Source organism: Myotis davidii, unplaced genomic scaffold, assembly GCF_000327345.1.
Source record: "Myotis davidii unplaced genomic scaffold, ASM32734v1 scaffold6, whole genome shotgun sequence".
Taxonomy (NCBI): Eukaryota; Metazoa; Chordata; class Mammalia; order Chiroptera; family Vespertilionidae; genus Myotis; species Myotis davidii.
In genome coordinates this window covers 14257251-14276235 of record NW_006383011.1, presented here as the reverse complement: position 1 = coordinate 14276235, position 18985 = coordinate 14257251, and the positions used below count along the sequence as shown (strand labels likewise).

Below are 18985 nucleotides of genomic sequence, written 5' to 3'. Positions count from 1 at the left end.
CTTCCTGAGGTCTTTTCAAACAAGGACCAGCAGCTTTATTTCCCCTACAATTGTGGACACTGCCACCATGGCTGTCACCCATCTTAATTGAGTATCTGGCTCAATGAAGTGCCACAATACCCTGCATTTGGCTTTATCATGTCAACATAACATTCGAGAATTGTCCCCGGTAGACAGAGAATGCCTGGGTAATAGGCTGTGCCTCTTTTTCTCTAGCACCAGTGTGTAGTTTAGTGTTAAGGGTGTTCTGTTATCATTGTCGGGTGAATGTTCACCTGCATGAAATTCACACACACACACACACACACACACACACACTGGGTGCTCACACACATCAAGATGTAGATTCCTATGGGAAGCTTACTTTAAATCTCACTTGAGAGTATTTACAAAGCAAATAGTTGGTGCTTCGCGAATGTCTGTTGAGTTGAAGAAAGAGTAAGTGCACATACGTACAGACTATGGAAAATTTATTCCAAAATATCTTAAGAAGAGAGCCACCATGTAGCCTCGCTTCCTCGTAATTACCGTAGAAAGAATGCGGACTGGAAAATCAAAGGTTAGAGTTCATGTTCATCTTCTCAGCTCTGTTTCCCTGAGGAGATCATCTTACCTCTTTGGACCTCTATTTCCTCATCTGTCATATGAGGTGTTAGAAATGGCATTTAATGCCTATTGAATAGTCTAGATTCCATTTTTATTAGAAGGCCTAAAGTCAAACCACCAGCTGTTTTCCATTAAGTGGCATGAATGCGGGACTCATTTTTCAGCCTCATCATGGAGCACGTTCATGACAAGCTCTCTAGCTCTGGGCAGAGCAGCAAAGCTGAGAGCAACAGATGGACCAGAGTTTTCCCAACTGGTGGCAGGAGGCCAAGACCTAGTTGGAAAGCAAAGACAGGGTGAGATGCCCGAGCCAGGCGGGAGCAGCAGTCAGTGACCCATGTCAGTCTGAGCTCAAAGCTGGCCAGATACTTGGGAAAGGAGCATGGGAGGGAGCAAGATAGTGAGCTTTCAGGGCTAAGCTGGAAATAGTCCCCCTCCCAGGAGAGCCTGAGAGAGGACCCAATGCAAGTCATCAAGGCAGTTTCAGTTGTCTAAAGGATGGGTAGGTGGAAAGGTGTTTAGACTTAGTCTGTGTCTCTTCCCCCTCCCACCCCCCCAGTGTAGATGGAAGCCAGGAGGAAGTTAATTTGGGATTAATTGGAGGGAGAAGAGTATAATCTTGTCTAAATGATAATGCGATGAACTTGCTTATAAAGTAATGAGGTCTCCACTATGGAAGTGTTTCTGCAGCAGCTGGCAATTCCTCAGCAGAGATGAATAAGGATTCCTCAATTGGGAAGGTTGGACTAGATCCGTGGTTGGCAAACTGCGGCTTGCGAGCCACATGCAGCTCTTTGGCCCCTTGAGTGTGGGTCTTCCACAAAATACCATGTGCAGGCGTGCACGTACAGTGCGATTGAAACTTCATGGCCCATGCGCAGAAGTCGGTATTTTATATTATCCTCCCCAAATCTTATTTAGGGAAATGCTTTCAGATTTCAGAACTCTTCCTCAGCACACCCTGCCTTTTGTAACTGGACTAAAGGGGTCCATTCATCTGTGTGCATCAAAGTCCAATCAAACACAAACAGGAGTTTGCAGCAAAGGTTTATGAATTGAGGAAATGCTGCCAAGCCTGGAGTCTCAGGTAAACTAGTGCTAAAAGGCCTGGCTCCCTGATGGCTTCCGGGGGATGGACTATATAGGGGGGAAATCATTAATCATGGTGGTTAAAGGAGTTGCCGTCCTGGGCTCCACTGGTTGCTTGGGGCCAGTGTAGGGAGTAGTTGGTCATTGTATCTTGTGCACCATCGTCATCGTATTGTTCTGTTTCATGAGGGTGTGGTCTGTAAGGTCCTTTCCCTTCCATGGGCTAGGGCTGAAACAACTGAAATCCAGATGTTATCTTTAGCTTGACCAAACTCTGTTTCTGTGGCCAACAGATTGTTCTTAAGACAGTTTGATACTGATCAGAAACTGATATCCTAAGGGCTTAATGATTAAGGAAGGGAGTGGACGGACAGAAAGGAGTAAGAGTCATGTTAAAGAAATGGAGTTTCTACGTGGTTCCACTTTGGGAACTGTTTAGTCTTTGAGTGTTTCCCTTAAAGTGGAGCATCCTGAATTGGACCTCATGGGCCAGGCTGTGGCCTGGCCAGGGCCTCTCTAGAAACATTACACAATTTTTACAGATAGTGGACCTATTAATTCCTCATCTCTCTTGCTCTGAGCTGGGCTGTAAAAGCAAACAGCAGTGTGTCTTGGTTCCTCTGGTCTGTGCTCATGCCACCTCAGAGGATGGACAGACTTTATTTCTTTTTGTCCACTGGAGTTGAGCTTCTTTTTTTATATACATTTTTATTGATTTCAGAGAGGAAGGGAGAAAGAGAGAGATAGAAACATCAATGATGAGAGAGAATCATTGATTAACTTCCTCCAGCACACCCCACACGGGGAATTGAGCCTGCAATCTGGGCATGTGCCCTGACCGGGAATCAAACCATGACCTCCAGGTTCATAGGTCAATGCTCAACTACTGAGCCACACCGGCCGGGCTGGAGTTGAACTTCTGATGCCTTTGCGATAAATCTTCTAATCTAGATGGTGACTTTCAACTTGGGGTGCATTTTCTGTACTGGGAACTTCTATGGCAGTCCATCCATGCCTTCTCAAGAGTCTCCCATTTCACCCCAAATGCTCTCCTTCTCTTTTATTTGTTTCTTTCCCCCTTTTATTTTTCTTTTCATCTATTCTTTCTCAATTCTCCATGCTCACTGAATACCACATTTCTACTTGTTTTTTCTCTTGAAATTCTTTGCCTTCCTGGTATCTTGGTGAATAGGAATGTGGGTGGCTTGTCAGCTCCATTGTGCCTATGAAGAAAAATGCCCAGAGGTTAAGTGATGCGTCTAATTTACTGGCAGAGCCAAGGCTTCCTGACTTCCTGACTTTGCAGCCCCTGCCCTGGAGATCACATGCATTTGCTCATAACACTGGAGCCACAAAGATCATCAAGCTTTTCTCTGTGTGTGTGGTCATTGTGCTGAAAGAATTTACCCAGGGGCCAGTCCCAGGCCTCTGGAGATCATCTCTGAGATCACACTGAAGTGATGAGAGCAAAGGAATTTATGGAGTGCTTCTTGTTTTTCAAAGAAACTTTTAAGGCCATCACTTTCTATGAAGTTCCCCAGAGCCCTTTGAGGTGGAAGAGCCCATGTGAGCCTCATTTTGCAGGTGAAGGTCATGGGTAGAGGGGGCCCTGAGACATGATAGCTTCTGGTCTACAAATCTTCCATTTGACCCACGATTCAGGAAAATCAGGAAAGGGGAATGAGTTGTTTCTGGTTCAAAGGAAATGTTCAAAGTTCATTCTGGTGTCAAAGGAAATGGAGACCTAGGGTTCTGGGCTTGGCAGTTGGTCCAAGGCGAAGTCTCATGCCATATGGAAGATGGGAGCTGGGCCAGGGGCTGGGGCAGGGACACCGGGGCAGGCTCTGACCCTGGATGTCAGGCTAGCTCCAGCAGGTTGGGAGATTGTAAGGCCAGCTGGGAGGGAAGGGTGCAGGCTTGGTGGTCGGTGGGTAGGACATGGGCGAATTGGTTTTAGCCTCCTGGGGGGAGAGGTGGCCTTCTAAGATCTGGTAGATACACTGGCTGGGGATTCTGAAGTGTGGAGAGGGACACTTGTTATAATGTGAGTCTTGTTATAATCTTGGGTTATTCGTCCATTTATTCCACAAATATCAGCGAGCAACTATTGAACATAAGTAAATCTCTAACATACACTTTTTCTTACAAGGACCTCATATATAGGCTCTTCCCCCAAAAATGTATACACAGACTTCGGATAATTATAAAGGCAGTGTTTATTAAAATAAATTTCATTTTCATTTAACAGCTATCAGCTATTAAAGTGTGTATACATTTATTTGGGGGGACACACTATATGTGTGTAAGTGTATATATATATCTATCTCTATATCACCTCACATATATGTATTATTAATGTATATAACCAGTGAGAATACAAAGTATTTTCCTCTATTTATGGATTAGGAAACTGAGTCCTGAGTCAAAGAGGGTAACTAGTTTGCTCAAAGCCCCACAGTTACTTAGAAGCTGAGCCAAGTCCCAAACCCATGTTTTCTGAGTTTTAACTGGTGCTTCTAACTGCTTCCCATATGGCAAGCAGTTCCTACTGTCAAGGTGTATGCTTTGAAGAGAAACAGGGAAACATTCTTTTGGAGTTATTACTGAAGGTTCTACTTTATCTTTAGAGGCTGGAAAACCTAAATGCGGAGTTGGAACACAACTCGAGCCCTTTTTGTTAAACCCCCAAGGGGCATTCGTGTCGTTGGCAGTCACTCTTTAAGTCAACCCGGAACAAGTCCTCTTCTTAGATTTGGAATTAACGTCCGTGCTCTGATGCATCCTGACCTGTGTTGGGCACTCTCGTTATGTGGCCAAGTGGAGCGGAGCAGCAGGAAGAATGGTTTGGGTTTCCTTGGTAAAGTGGTTATGGGTAAGAGGGCTGAGGTCATAGGGCAACCAACCTGGGTCCTTCTGCAGTGAAGGAAGGTTGCTGTCCCAAAGCTCCAGGGCTCAAATATGTGACTCAGCTCACAGCCTGTACTATGACCAAGGGTCGAGCCCCTCTAAGCCCAGCCCGTGCCCCTCTAATAGGCTCTCTGACCCTGAGCCCTGGGACTAGGCACAGGAGGCTCTATGACCCTGAGCCAAGCTGAGCAAGGCTGATCCCTGAGAGGCCTCATCCTGTTGGCTCAGCCTGATCCTAGCACACCCTTCCTAATGGACTTCCTCACCTTTATATGAGTCCCTTGCAGAGCTGCCTTGTCTGGGTGGGAGCTCCCTGGGAAGCCTGGTTCTGACCATGAGTTTTTGCCTGTCAGAATGTCCTGCTGTGGCTGCTGCCTCCCCCTTTCCTTTGCAGCCATAAGCAGCTGTTCTTCTGTGCTTCCCTTGGCCCGTTTTTGCCCTCCATGAGCCTGTCAGAAACCCTGGGATGAGTCAGAACTTGGCTTCAGTCTCAGGTGCATCTTGCACTCATTCACTGAACAGTTGTTGTGCCTGTGAGCTTGTGCCAGGGCAGGGCACCCAAGCATGAACAAGATCCTGCCAGTCCCTGTTCTGGGGTTGCTCCCAACCTAGAATGGAGACCCCAGGAGACACTCGGCCTGCTGTGACAAGTGCTACTGGGAACTCCAACCTGGATCACTGGCCCATCACCTACTCTGGGGGTTGGGTTAGTGCCCTGGTGCTCTGTGTTTCTGCCAGACTCCCGAGGTCCTGACATCTGCCTTGGGAGCCTTGCTCTGCTGCCCCAGGGCCATATCACTGATCCAGTCACCTGTTGCTCTAGAACAAGCATGTCAAACTCACAGCTCACGGGCTGCATGCAGCCCACAATGAATATTTTTGTGGCCCAGCCAATGTAATGGTATGTAAGAAACATTTTAATAAAAACTTTATAACTTAATTTTTACAATATCCTGTTATACATAATTATTATTAATGAACTACAACATTCACTGATGACTGATTAGTATAATCATGTTGCATTCATTTCCCTTACGCGCCTTATGTGCAAGCGTACCATTTCTCTCCACTAATACTAGCAGCGAATATTTCAGCAGCTGATTGCCATGACATTAGTCTTGGACTGACTTGTTTGGTGTGCGCAAGAGGAAATACTTTGCTTTTCAGAGAACAAGAAAAAATCGGTTTATTTGCCTTATGCTTATTAATTTGTGCAGTTTATTCAGTGTCTGGTAAGTTAATGTTCAAGAAAAAGTATTAATTTTTATTAAAATGTTCTATTATTTTATGTTAACTATTACTCATTTATTTCAGCCCTTGGTATTGAGAATGTCTCTCTCAAAATACACTAACGATTACTCATTTATTTCAGCCCTTGGTATTGAGCATGTCTCTCTCAAAATAAACCTATGAAAATTGAAGCTTTTGTTTTTTTGCGGCCCACATAAACTTAAACCTTATTTATTTGGCCGTGTTAGCCTTTGAGTTTGACATGCTTGCTCTAGAACAACCTCTCCAAACACAGGGGTTTCCATAGATGGGCAAATGAATAATCAGATGTGGTATATAAGTACATGGAATATTTTCAGCCTTGAAAAGGAAGGAAATGCTACAACATGGATGAACCTTTATGACATGCTAAGCGGAATAAGCCAGTCACAAAAGTTCAAACATTGACTGATTCCACTTTTAGGAGGTAGTTAGAATAGTCATATTCATAGAAACAGAGTAGAATGGTGGTTGCCTGGGGCTGAGGGGAGGGGGAAATGGAGAGTTAGTGTTTAATGGGTCCAGAGTATCAGTTTGATAGCATGACAGTCTGGAGCTGGCGGGTGGTGATGGTTGCATAACAGTGGGAATAGACTTAATAACACAGATCTGTGCCCTTAAAAATGGTTAAAAGGGTAAATTCTATCTTTAAGTGTATTTTACCACATACACAAAAATGTAGAGGCTTAAAACCACACTTTGATGTTTTCTTTGCTGGTTCTGTGGGTTGACTGGCCTCAGCTGGGTGGTTCTTGCGTAGGTTGTCTCATGTAGTTGTCATCAGATGGCGACTGGGGTTGGGATCGCCGAAAGCTCAATGGGCTGGTGTCTACAAGGTGCCCCGCTATGGCACCCCACGTGGCTTCTTTGTCCAGCCTGGGTTTCTACTATGGTGGTGGTGGCTCAGGGCTCTGACAAGCAGGAAATGGCTGCTTCTAGGCCACTTGGCAGCTCCTGGGTGACTTCAGGCCCATGCCCAGAATTGTCACAGTGTCACTTCTGTCACACCGTGTCCATCAGAGCAGTGACAGGCCCATCCAGATTCAAGAGGGGAAATAGAGCGTCTCTCTCAGGGGAAGAGGGAGAAGGTGACATTTCAGAAAACTTCCTGCCGAAGTGTGGTTGCAGTTGTCTTAAAGATTTTAAATAGGGAAGTCTTCAGGCAGGTACTTGCTTCTCTGTAGACCCCTTTAGGGGAATTCATCTGCATTGTTAGAGTTTGAAGGGCCCTTGTTTTTCACACACAGAGCCAGAGAGAGCTGGAACAACCACCCCCCCCCCACCCCCCCCAAACACTGGCCTCCTGGCTCCCAGGCTGGGCCAACAGCTGTGGGACCTCCCCCAGAGGAACCTCTGTGTGCTCTGAGCAGTAGTATGAAGGTCTGGTGGAAAGATGGGTGTGTTGATTTTTTAAAAATTTCCCTAATTTTGGAATTGCTCAAGTTGTTACATATTTATATGTATGTACATTTGTGGAATATCCAGAAATGGCTAGGATCAAAGCCAATATGTTTTTGTTCTCTGTAAGTTAGTGCTTCCTGCCTCAGTATTCACAGTGATGTAGACATTTCCAGGTGAGCTTGGTGGTCAGCAACAGCCTAGGACTGGCCACGGATAAACCAAAATGCATTTGATTTGGGGTCTGCACACAGCCCTGATCAGAGTGAGCTTGCCTCTGTGGCATGTGGCCCAGTTTGGGCAGCCAGAGAGGAGACCTGTTTAGCGATGATTAATATGTGTGGAACTGGATTTTGTGTTCTCTTCATGGAGGGAATGAAGCCAGGTGGGAGAAGTTCCCTTAGGCTGGTGTTAACTGACTGGTACATAACCCAAATGCACAGAACATGAGTAGAGGGTGTGGTTACTGATGCCTCATCTGCTGCCCCCCTGTTTCTGCCCAAGCAGTCGCCCCTCCCCAGGTAGCCTCCCTGCCCCTGAGCAGGGGCTGTCCTCTCTGAACAGCCCAGTGCACTTCAGCACAGGGGACAGCACATCTTGTCCATCATTTGTTGTTTTCTCTGGACTTTTCTACCAGGTTTTAAGCACCTGAAGAGCAGGACTCTATAGTAACAACAGCCTCTGTTTATGATCTCCTGCTGCATCTTCCATTTTACAGATGTTGCTTTAGTACGTGCAAGAGCCCTGCCTCACTTTGCTCAGGCTGCAGTACCAGCATACCAGACTGGGTGACTCACACAACAGAAATGTTTCTCACAGCTCTGGAGGCTAGAAGTCCAAGATCAGGGTGTTGGCAGGTCTGTTTCTTCTGAGGCCTCTCTTCTAGCCTTGCAGATGGCCACCTTCTCACTATGTCCTTACATGGTCTTTTCTCTCTGTTCGTCTCCGTGGTGTCTCTCTTTGTGTCTTAACCTCTTCTTATAACAACACCAGTCAGACTGGCTCAGGGCTCAGACTAACAGTCTCATATTATTCTAAGTATGTTTTTATTCTTCTTAAAGTGAGAGGAAAGCAGAGGGTGAGAGAGAGAAACACTGATATGAGAGAGAAACATCAATTGGCTGCCTCCCACAGGCATCCCAACCAGGGATCGAGCTGCAACCTGGACATGTGCCCTGACGGGGAACTGAACCAGTGACCTTTTGGCACACAGGACGATGCTCCAACCAAATGAGTCACACTGACTAGGGCTAACGGCATCACTTAAACAGCTCTTTAGAGACCCTACCTCTAAGTACAGTCACATTCGGAGGCTTTGGGCGTTAGGGCTGAATTTGGGGATACACAACTCAGCCCATAACAAATCCTAAAAGTTAACTATTGTCCTTGTTTCACACATGAGGAAACTGAGGCTCATGGAGGTAAGTAACTTGCCCGTGTTGCTCAGTCAGTTGCGGGCAGGGCTTACACACAGTCTAACTTTTCAACCCTTCTTTCTCAGCCACATGGGCAATGATTCGGGTCTTGGTTCTGTGGTCTGCATGGCGCTCCACTCAGGACCCAGCACATAGAAGACAAAGTAACTATTCGCTGAATGAATGAGCAGTGGGCGTGTGATTGAAGAATTTGCACCAGAACATTTGGAAGGTGTTCCCCAAAACCCAGCATCCAAAGGTGAAGATCCTGGGGGATTTTCCTGGAAGATCTTGGTCCTTAACTTCTCATGCAGACCATTCCAGTCTGAACACAGCACCGTTAGTGAGTGGGTAGGAATCACATTTTAAAGCGTTAAATATTCTTTCTGGGCCATTTAGCTACTGCCTCCTCTCAAAACACTAAAAGCAATTACACGGTAATTAAGATAAATTACTTGAACAATTTTCATAGCAAAGTGGCCAATTTTGGTTTTCCCCTCACTAAATATTTAAATCCAGAGAGGGATCTTCTTTCTAATTCTTTAACCTTCCAGGACTTTCTGCTTATCTTCAGGAGGGCCCTGGGCCCGCTGGTGGAGGTAGAGGGGAAGGAGGAGGTTTGCATATTTAAGATGTGTGATCTGCACCAAGCCCCTTCAGCTAACTATCCCACATCTTTTTCATGGTTTCCTCTAAGAATTCAGAACCCAAATCCAGGAGCTGCCATCTAATAACCACGGGGGCCACACCCCAGCACAGCCCTGGGGGCCCCTAAGGAGATAATGCCGTTTCTCATGTCTGTCTCTGAGTGCCTTGCTCTGCCCACTGGAGAACCCACGGCAATATAAATACCAGAAGGCAGCCCTGAAAGCAGGCCTTGTTTCAGGCCCTCTGCCTGCACGAAGGCTCACTTGTCTGCCCCTGCCCTGGTGGGGGTGGGCTGGATTTTTGGGAGAGTGGGAAGCCCTGGCCCTTTTGTGTTCCTGGGACCAAAAGGTAGGTAGGGTACAAAGCGGTAGGCTGTTCCTAGGGCTGCCAGAAACCAGTCCACCAGGAAAGAGCTCAGCCCCAGAGCAGCAGAAACCCCCAAAATGGGGCGGGGGGGCGGGTATAGGGATGAAGTTGCTGAGACATGGACAGCTGAGCCTGGCCTCTGTCTATTCATGAGCCCCAGCATCCCTGCTCCCTTGGCTTCTAGACTGGCAGCCATGCTTCATGCCCACCTTCTGCTGAAGTTGCCCCCAACCCTGTCACTGTTGACCTAATCGCTCAACCCAGAGGTCATCTATCTCTACCCTCTCCAGCTCTTCAAGGGCTCATAGAAACACTCCTTCTTGCCTGGGGGGGCGGGGGGCGGGGGGGGGAGAGTGTTTCTGCACCTCCTGGTTTTTCCTGGTTTTTCCTTGGCCTGTTCTGTGTGACTTACTTTCTTTTTTCCTTTTCCTCTTCCTGTAAAATGATAGGGTCCTTAGCTTTGGTGCCCTGTGGCCTCTCTCATTCTCTCCTGCATTCAGCTTTCCCCTAGTGGAGAAAGCCCCCCAGCTCTACATGTGTAGCCTCCGGCTTTCTCTCCAGGTACGGTCTCCTGTTTTAGCTCCTTGCTAGATGTTCCACTGGGATGGACCTCAGACCGATTCGTGATTGACCTGCTCCTCTTCCTGCCTCTCCTGTTGTTACTGGAGAAATGAGTGGGCCAGATTTCCCTGTCGCTCATGGGAGGGGGATTCTTGAGATGCTGCTGAAATTAGCATTTTTAGAGGCCCCCCATGGGAGAATGAGATGAGGTAAAAGACTATTTGGAGTTATATTCCTTGGGTTTAAAAGTCCCATGTCCCTTAATGCAGTCTTAGAAAAGGAGCAGCTGTGGATTCAGCAAAGTTAGAAGCCGGGCTAGAGTCTCCGTTCCATGTTGCAGCTGGGTCCCGTTCAGCATCAGCCTTGGTGAAGTCCATCAATCCATTGTGTGGATCCCACACGGCTGTTGGCCACGTGGGCGAATGCAGGGTAATGTGCCCCCTGCAGCAAGAGTCCCAAGAGGGCTAGAGGGCCAGGAGCCAAGAGAGTGAACTCCCTTTGTCTAGGAGTTCAAATATTTAGACTTAGTGCACTTGCGATGGCCACACCTATTCTTGTCCACTGACTTGTTCCCCGGTGTGGCTGACAGCTAAGCACCTTCCCACATTACTCAGACCTTACTGGGCATGGGTCCAACTGCCTTTGTCCAGTCCCTTCCTCCATTGATCAGCAGGGAACAGACTTGGAGAGTGTTAAATTGCAGCTTTCTAGCAAAACTATAAATGGCGTGTCTATAGTGTCTAGTCTTCCCTTTACTCCTTTCCTGTTAAATAATAACCAGGTCATTACAGTGGTATCACTCTGTAGCTGCTTTTCTAAGTGCCGGATTCCCCCTGTTTTCTAGATCACTTTTGGTGTCCAAGTCCTGTCAATGATTTGTGGGGAATAATAGACTTGGAGAGTGTTAAACTCCAGCTTCCTGGCAAAGTTGTATAAATGGCATGCGTATATTATCTAGTCTTCCCTTTACTCCTTTCCTGTTAAATAATAACCAGGTCGTTACAATGGCATCACTCTGTAGCTGCTTTTCTAAGTGCCGGACTCCCCCTCCCCGCTGTTTTCTAGATCACTTTTGGTGTCTAAGTCCTGTCAAATCTTTTAAAATATTCCTTTATCTGGGTTCTCTCCTGTTCTGAACTGACCTCCTCACCAGAGAGCCGGATTTCTCATTTTCAGTGCTTGAGATATTTTGGGCTGAATAATCCTTTGTTATGGGGACCATCTAGTGCAACCGTGGGCAGATCCGGCCCGTTTGAAATGAATAAAACTAAAAATAAAGAGACCGTACCCTTTTATGTAATGATGTTTACTTTGAATTTATATTAGTTCACACAAACACTTCATCCATGCTTACTGACCTCCTCACCAGAGAGCCGGATTTCTCATCTTCAGTGCTAGAGATATTTTGGGCTGAGTAATCCTTTGTTGTGGGGACCATCTAGTGCATTGTAGGATGTTTAGCAGCATCCCTGGCCTCTACCCACTAGAGATCAGTAGCATGCCCTACCCCCAGTTGTGATCACTAAACATGTCTCCATATATTGCCAAATATGTCCTGGGAGTGAAGTCACTCCAGTTGAGAACCGGTGGTATAGACCGATGCTGAGTCAGCGTTGTGGGTGACAAGCATGGTCCCAGGTTTTCATGTCAGCCATAGGCTTTGGGAAGGATTGCCATGAAGAGACCCATAAATGCCCTCGGCCCTGGGTCTTGTCCCCGCACTATTAAATTCTCTCCACTTTGGGAGATGCCGTCTCCCAAAGGAGAAGCCCTGAGCATGGGTCCAGGCACAGGTCACATCTGGAGGGCAGGGTAGAGGCATGGTCATGTGCCAGGCAGAATGGAGACAGTTCTAGGAAAGGATTTGTAACAAGTTGACCTGATGCCAACGCCAGCTCCAAGATCTGGGCTCTTTACTTTCTTGCTGGCTAGAGAAAGGAAGGCTGGAATGGGAGAGAGGGGAAACAGGAGGGAGAGAAAGAGGAAGGAAAACTACTCTATTGAGTACCTATTATGAGACAATTTACATAAGAGGTACATATTGCCACCATTTTGCAGATGAAGAAACTGAGACCCAGAGACCTCTGTTTAACAACTTTCCATAGCATCTATGACAGTGACATGAACCTGGTATGGATACTCCATAAAACTGTCATGGTGGTGCTCAGCCAGCCTGGCTCAGTGGTTGAGCATCAACTTATGAACCAAGAGGTTGTGGTTCAATTCCCGGTCAGGGTACATGCCCGGGTTGCAGGCTCTATCCCCAGTGAGGGATGTAAAGGAGGCAGCCAATCCATGATTCTCTCTCATCATTGATGTTTCTCCCACCCCTTTCCTGTCTGAAATCAATAAAAATATATTTAAAAAACAACAGCAGTAATGATGGTGCACTCTCCCTCAGAGAGCACGCCCATGCCATTGCCTCCCCCCATCAGGCATGCAATCTCTAAATTCTAAGGGACTCAGAAGATTTGCAACCAGGGGAGCAATGGGCAGCGGCAACTCCTCCTGGACTAATTCCCTGACCCTGTCTCCAAGTCCCCCTTTTTCTCTGACTCCCCAGTGAGCTAAAGCAGCCCAGCCTAGGCTCTCTTGGTGGTTCTTCTATGCTAAGCCCTTCCTTGTTTCACTGTCCTCAGCTTTAAGAAGCATCCCACCTAAGTGTGCTTTTGCTGTGGCCAATACATTCTTACTGGCTTTGCTGAAAAAACAACAACAACAAAAAACCATACAAAAAGCTGTCATGGTAAGAAGAATAAGATTCTGAAGTCAGAATACCTGCCTGGCCTTAAATCTCTTCTTTGTTCATGTAAAGACTGTCTGCTGGGACTAGCCAGTTTGAGTTGGTATCTGTCTCTACTGCTCTCTAAATTTAGGAAATGAGCAGATTATTAGAACAAGGTAAAAATAATAGCTGGGAACCAAATTCATCCTGGGAAAGTGGAGGTTAAGTGTCCCAGGGGAGGAGTGGGGCTGGGGAGCTCTGCTAGAAGCAGCACAGATGATATTTGAAGGCATGGACAGGTTTTGGTGTGGTTTAATATTTTACAAATGGTATTTCCTGTCACAGAGCTGAACTAAATAGCACACATGTTTGTGATTAACTATATGGACTGCAGAACATATGTGTTAATAATACTTCCAGTGCATGTAGCGGGCCCTTCTCCTGTGAGCTAAAACTCTGCAAGCGTTTTCATTTTACTTTTTTCTTAGGGTTTTGTGTTGTCTTATGATTCCTTTCTGTTTCAAACTTTTAGTTTCCCCTTTAAAGGAAACTAAATTTATAGGAATGGTATTTTAAATATTTTCATAGCAAACCTTTAAGAAAATTCTTCAGGGATGCATTGTGCACCCTGGACTTTCCCTGACTTTGGCTTTGTTTCGGGCTATACACTGCAGAAGAACAAGGAGGGTAACTTTTGCAGACCTCTAGCCGTACAAAACGACAGGGAGGCTTTGCAAATGCAGCTCCAGGCTCATTTCTGTGTGGCAGTTGAGGGGTCCAGCACTGGGGAGAATCGGAGAATTCCTTATCTGGGGGACAGCCAAGAAAACCACACAGACACTGACATGAAGACATTCTTTCTCTAGATTATGCAGCATTGATATAGAGCAACAAAGTCACAGGCATAAAGGACTAGATTCAGCCCTCTGCGAAGGCGAGGGCGTTGCTGGGGTCCAGCTGTGTTCATGACGCTTGTGTAGGAGTCAGCCCAACAATGACAGCCCTGGTGGGGCCAATGTCAGGAGGCTACTGCTGAGGGTGGTGACGCTTCCCTGAGCTCTCTCTGCTGAACACCCCTTTAGCATCAGTCTCCCCCAGCGTCTGGCAGATACAGAGAAGCCGGACCCTGGGGTAATCCACAGGTAACACGCTTAGGGGGGGGCATAGTCTTCAGTTGCAGAGAATCTGGAATGCTGATTCAACAACCAAGTGCCTCTAACCCAATTTTGACAATCTGCAGGATAAGGTAGAACTTCATATTTATACTTTCTTTGAATGGTTTCTGGAGAAAAGCAAAGGAAACTGCAGAGAACAGCAGAAGTGGACAACTAAGAATGGAGGGGGTTGAGGGTTGGCCTGGGAGGAAGGACAATGCAGGGAGTTACACAGAGTTTGGGGAATTAGTCTGCCAAGATTGCCACTCGAAGAGCAGGGGGCACATCAATGCATTTGTTAGGCAGCAAGTCTGAAAAACTTCATCACGAAGGGTGGGCTGTCCAGTTGATGGGGACAGGAAATAGGGCAGGCTGAGTGACAAACACCTGTCTCAGAATTGACCCAAATTGATAATGAGCTGTTGTTCTTGAGCCATCTTGGGAAAACTGTCTCGGAGTCTGCCTTTCCCAAGCCTGGGGTGTCCAAGCGGCAGATACACGTGGTGGGCTTTATGGAGAAGTAGGGTCTTCGCAGTTTAGAGAGCTCCTGACTCCAGGAAATGGTGGCTTCCACCCCGGAGCTTTCTCCTTAGTGAAGGGTGGAGTGGTGGAAAGTACTTGGAAGTGGCAGGTAGGACACTGGCAGAGTCAGGCATCAGATCTCTTGGGACCCTTGGGGGTGATGGATGGTATCACACATGGGCTTTGGGATCAGGCAGGCCAGGTCACACTGCGGGTCTGCCTACCTGGGATGGGTGACTTCCGGCAAGTAGCTTAACCTCTCTGAGCCTTCTTTTCCTCTTCTACAAAATGGTGATATCTTTACCTGATGGGGCTGTGAGGGTTAAATGAGGTCAAGCACTTAGCATACCAGGAGCACAGAGCGCTTGATAAATGTTCGTTGGTGTGGTTAATTGAACAGAGTACCTCCAATTTCTGCCCACCTCTAAAATTCAGTGATTCTTTGAACTGGGGAAGGCAGTATAGAGATTTACTTTATGGAATACTGAATAGACCATTTAAAATGATTCAATCAAGATTGTATTGCGCTGCACACTCGTGTCAGACATTTGTGGAAGATGATCTAATGAATGAGACATGATCCCTTTCTGAAAAAACTTCACTCTGACTCTCAAGGAAGATACGAGTTTTTTTCTACAATAACATGAAAATTTTTATCCCTAAGTTGTTTTTGGTGAGACCATTTTTCATACCACTGCAACTTATTCATAAGGCTTATTGAAAGTAATTTGGAGTATTATTAATATTTAAGATGTTATTTGTGACAGATTTCATTTTTAAGATAATTTAGGATAAATTTGTTATAGTTTCCATAATGCTTTCTAAGAATTCCAGTATGATCCCTTAAGCGGAAGAAAGGGATGGAATGCAGGAATTGTATGTAAGTGCAGCCTTTCTCATGTTGGTTGTGGCCTGGGCCCTCCTTTGCTTATCCAACATTCAGCATAGGGAGTAATTATTTCAAGGCTTCCCTAAATATTTTGGGGGTTATAAAATTCTGGGCACAACCAAGAGAATGTGCTAAGCTTCAGAATGCCATCTGGCTGGGCCAGTGTGGCTTAGTGGTTGAGCACTGACCCATGAACCAGGAGGTTACAATTTGATTACCAGTCAGGGCACATGCCTGGGTTGTGGGCTCAATCCCAAGTGTGGGGCGTGCAAGAGGCAGCCGATCAAAGACTCTCTCATCGTTGATGTTTCTATCTCTCTCTCCCTCTCCTTCCCTCTCTGAAATCAATAAAAATATATTTTTAAAAACCCCAACAAAATGCCATCTGTCACATGTGTTGGGGCATGAAGTTTAAAACCCTGGTCTGCCTATATCCTTATTATTCCCCGTGTGAGTAGGCATGTGCATTTACTTTCAGCTTAATCTTGAGTTCAATGTTGAGTTCTGATGCTGCTTTGAAAATAGGGAGACAAAAAGCATGTCTAATAGTCTTAAGAGGAAGCAAACACTCCCCTAGAAACCTTTAAGCCTCAGAAATTGATTTCTAGAAATTTCTACCATAAATTTCTACATTTTCCTTTTCTATGCCCCCCATTCAGTCTTAGTGTCTTGACCTGTCTCTGAATTTCATCTGGAATTGTCTTCTACAAGTTTGCGGATAATCCAGATTGACTGAGAACAGGGTGGGATGGCATCCACATCCAGGGTGGGATGGCATCCCAGGAAAAAGCCAGGGAGTTGAACCAGAGGAATATTTCCTTCAGAGGAAGGTAGCTGGGGACTTGGTGCCAGGAGTCCTGGGTTCCCAGCTCTGCTCTCATTGGATCCTGGACTTTGGAAAAGGCTCTTAAATGCTGTGGTCCACTCTGAATTGTCATAAAATTTAAGGGAGATGTTGTCTGTGAAAGGGCTCTGTAAATGGTAGGGCTTGGGGCCCTCTGGGAGGCACAGATGCATATTTATATCCTACCCAATTTGCAGTGCAGAAAACAAACAAAACAAACCCAAGGTTAAATGGATGCTACTGCTTGAATACTTTTAAAATCTGCGTCTTGAAGTAGATGGGGTGAATTTGCAGATGACTAAAAGAAGACACATTCTATACCTCTAGATTCTGATGTGGCCCCCTGTCCCTGTTGGGGGTGGGGATGGGTTAGGAGGGAAGGAAAGAGAAGGGAAGTGCTGAATAGAATTGATTCAGTTGACTTTGGGAAAACTGACTGGTTGCTGCTTTGAGACTAGACTGGAAAGATGAAGCCATCGAGAGGGAAGGGGTAAAAGGAGAGAAATGGAAATGAGTATAAAAAGGATGGATAATGAAGGGCAGCAAGAGGGATAGAGAACAGGAGAATGAGGAGCAGAGCAGGAAACAAACCTGCCTTTGACCTTGGAGCTGGAGTCTTAGCCACTCACTCCAGAGCAGCATCTAAGTCCTGCCTTTTAAACAGGGACAAAGAATTGGGCTCTCTGTGGCATAATACAGAATTCTGTTTGGTTGCATTTAACTCACATTACATTTGCTGAGTGCCTCCTGTGGAAGTCTTGCATAGGGGGAAGATTATGGTTTGCATAGATTTTTGTACTCAAGGTAGGAGATGTTTTGCAAGGTGTGCGTTCCAAAGATCAGGGGTCACTTAGAAAGTAATGGGATTGATTTTTCTATCTGGCTTATGGAAATCATTTTTTTTCATAATAAGCACGAATCTGAAAAAACCAATATCACTGTTCCAAATTTTGAAGCCACCCATGAAAAACGGATGAGGCAGAACGTTCGGGATCGATCAGAAGAGGAGGCAGCCTGAAGCTGAATTATTTCTTCTCTTGGTTTTTACTTTTTCTTTCTTTTAATTAACCGACTAAAGTAAATATTTACATGATCTTCCACCCTGTCCAAAGAAGTATTTTGGCTGGATTCTTTCTGAAGAGGGTGAGAAGGGATGGGTCGATAAATATTGCTTCTGATTTCCTGCCTCTGAGGCTCCTGGCAGAGTCCCTTGAAACACTGCTCTTCTTGCCCTGAAGGGAACTTGCTGGCAACTCCAGCCCAAGGGCAGTGACAGTGAAATGCCCTCTAGAGAGCCAGCTGGCCTGGGCTGCGCTCCACTGTGTGTTTTTGTGCCTTCAGGAATGTGCGGATTTAGCAAATGACAGCACTGAGTGAGCCCTGTCCCCAGCTGAGCCCCAGGCCCTCTCTCTTCCTTTGTGTTGGCTCTTTTCCGAGTTTGAGTGATTGCATTGGTTAAGCCTTCATTTTCCACAAGGGGAGGCAAGAAGGTGGGCTGGAGGGAGAAAAATATGCCTTTCTCATGGCCTTTATTCCAGCAGTTTTTGAGTTCTCACACTAGTAGATCTTATGGAACTTTACTTTCTGTCAGTTTGGAAGTTTGGTCAAAAATCCCAGTGGTAACACAATTTCTGTTTTTGAAAAAAAATTCAACTGGATGTCAACTACCATAGAGTTGTTTTAGAGTTGGAAAAAAACTCAGAGCTGATTCTAGTCTAATCACTGAATATCTGGAATGAGTAGCAGAGCAATGCCCAGCGTTTGGGTTATACCCACCCCCCAGGTCAGTACTGTGTTCCGTACAGCTCTTCGCCTCTGATGTCATTAGAATAATTTCAATAATTTATGTTGTCTTAGATTTGCATGAAGTGCCCTGTGTTCAAATTCAGGTTCTTTTCAAGCTAGGTATATACCCGAGATAAATGATTACATAAAAAACTTACACACAAATGCTCCTAGCAGTATTGTAATAGACAAAATATAGAAACAAACCAAATGTCCATCAACTGATGAACAAAATATGGGATATCCTCACAATGAAATATTATTCAGCCACAAAAAGGAGTGAAGTACTAATTGATACGTGCTACTACATGGATGAGCTTTAAAGATGTTATGCTAAGTGAAAGAAGCCAGACACAAAAGGCCATATGTTGTAGAGATTCTATTTATATGAAATGTCCATACTAGGCAAATTCAGAAAAGTAAAGTAGATCTGTGGTTTCTAGGACCTGGGAGAGGAAGAAAATGAGGAGTGACTGAGTAGGTGCAGGGTTTATCTGGGAGGGGCGTGATAAAAATGTTCTAGACTTAGTGGTGATGCACAATTCTGTGAATGTACTAAATACCACTGAATTGTCTTTTTTTTTTTTAAAGGGTGAATTTTATATGTGAGTTGTATGTCAATAAAACTGTTACCGTATTTGCCGGCGAATAAGACGACTGGGCGTATAAGACGACCCCCTAACATTTCCACTCAAAATACAGAGTTTGTTATATACTCGCCGTATAAGACTACCCCCTCTTCCGCACACCTTCCACACACCAAATAAAAGGTAAAACAATATCAGATTTGATTTTAACATTTTAATT

The 18985-nt window shown here is 45.7% G+C and overlaps 1 protein-coding gene across 3 annotated transcripts in view; it reads left to right on the top strand.

The window, feature by feature from the left end:
- The window catches only part of LOC102753758 (stonin-1), a 43371-nt gene that overhangs the window by 8994 nt on the left and 15392 nt on the right, over positions 1–18985 (top strand). The window contains exons 2-3 of one of the 3 annotated variants that reach the window (XM_015557931.1): positions 7988–8126; positions 8771–8943. The exons of 1 other annotated variant lie outside the window; for it this stretch is intronic. The gene's annotated coding sequence lies outside the window, so the exon portion shown is untranslated. The remainder of the gene's footprint in view (positions 1–7987; positions 8127–8770; positions 8944–18985) is intronic. One more of the 3 variants, XM_006778617.2, reaches the window with a different exon arrangement.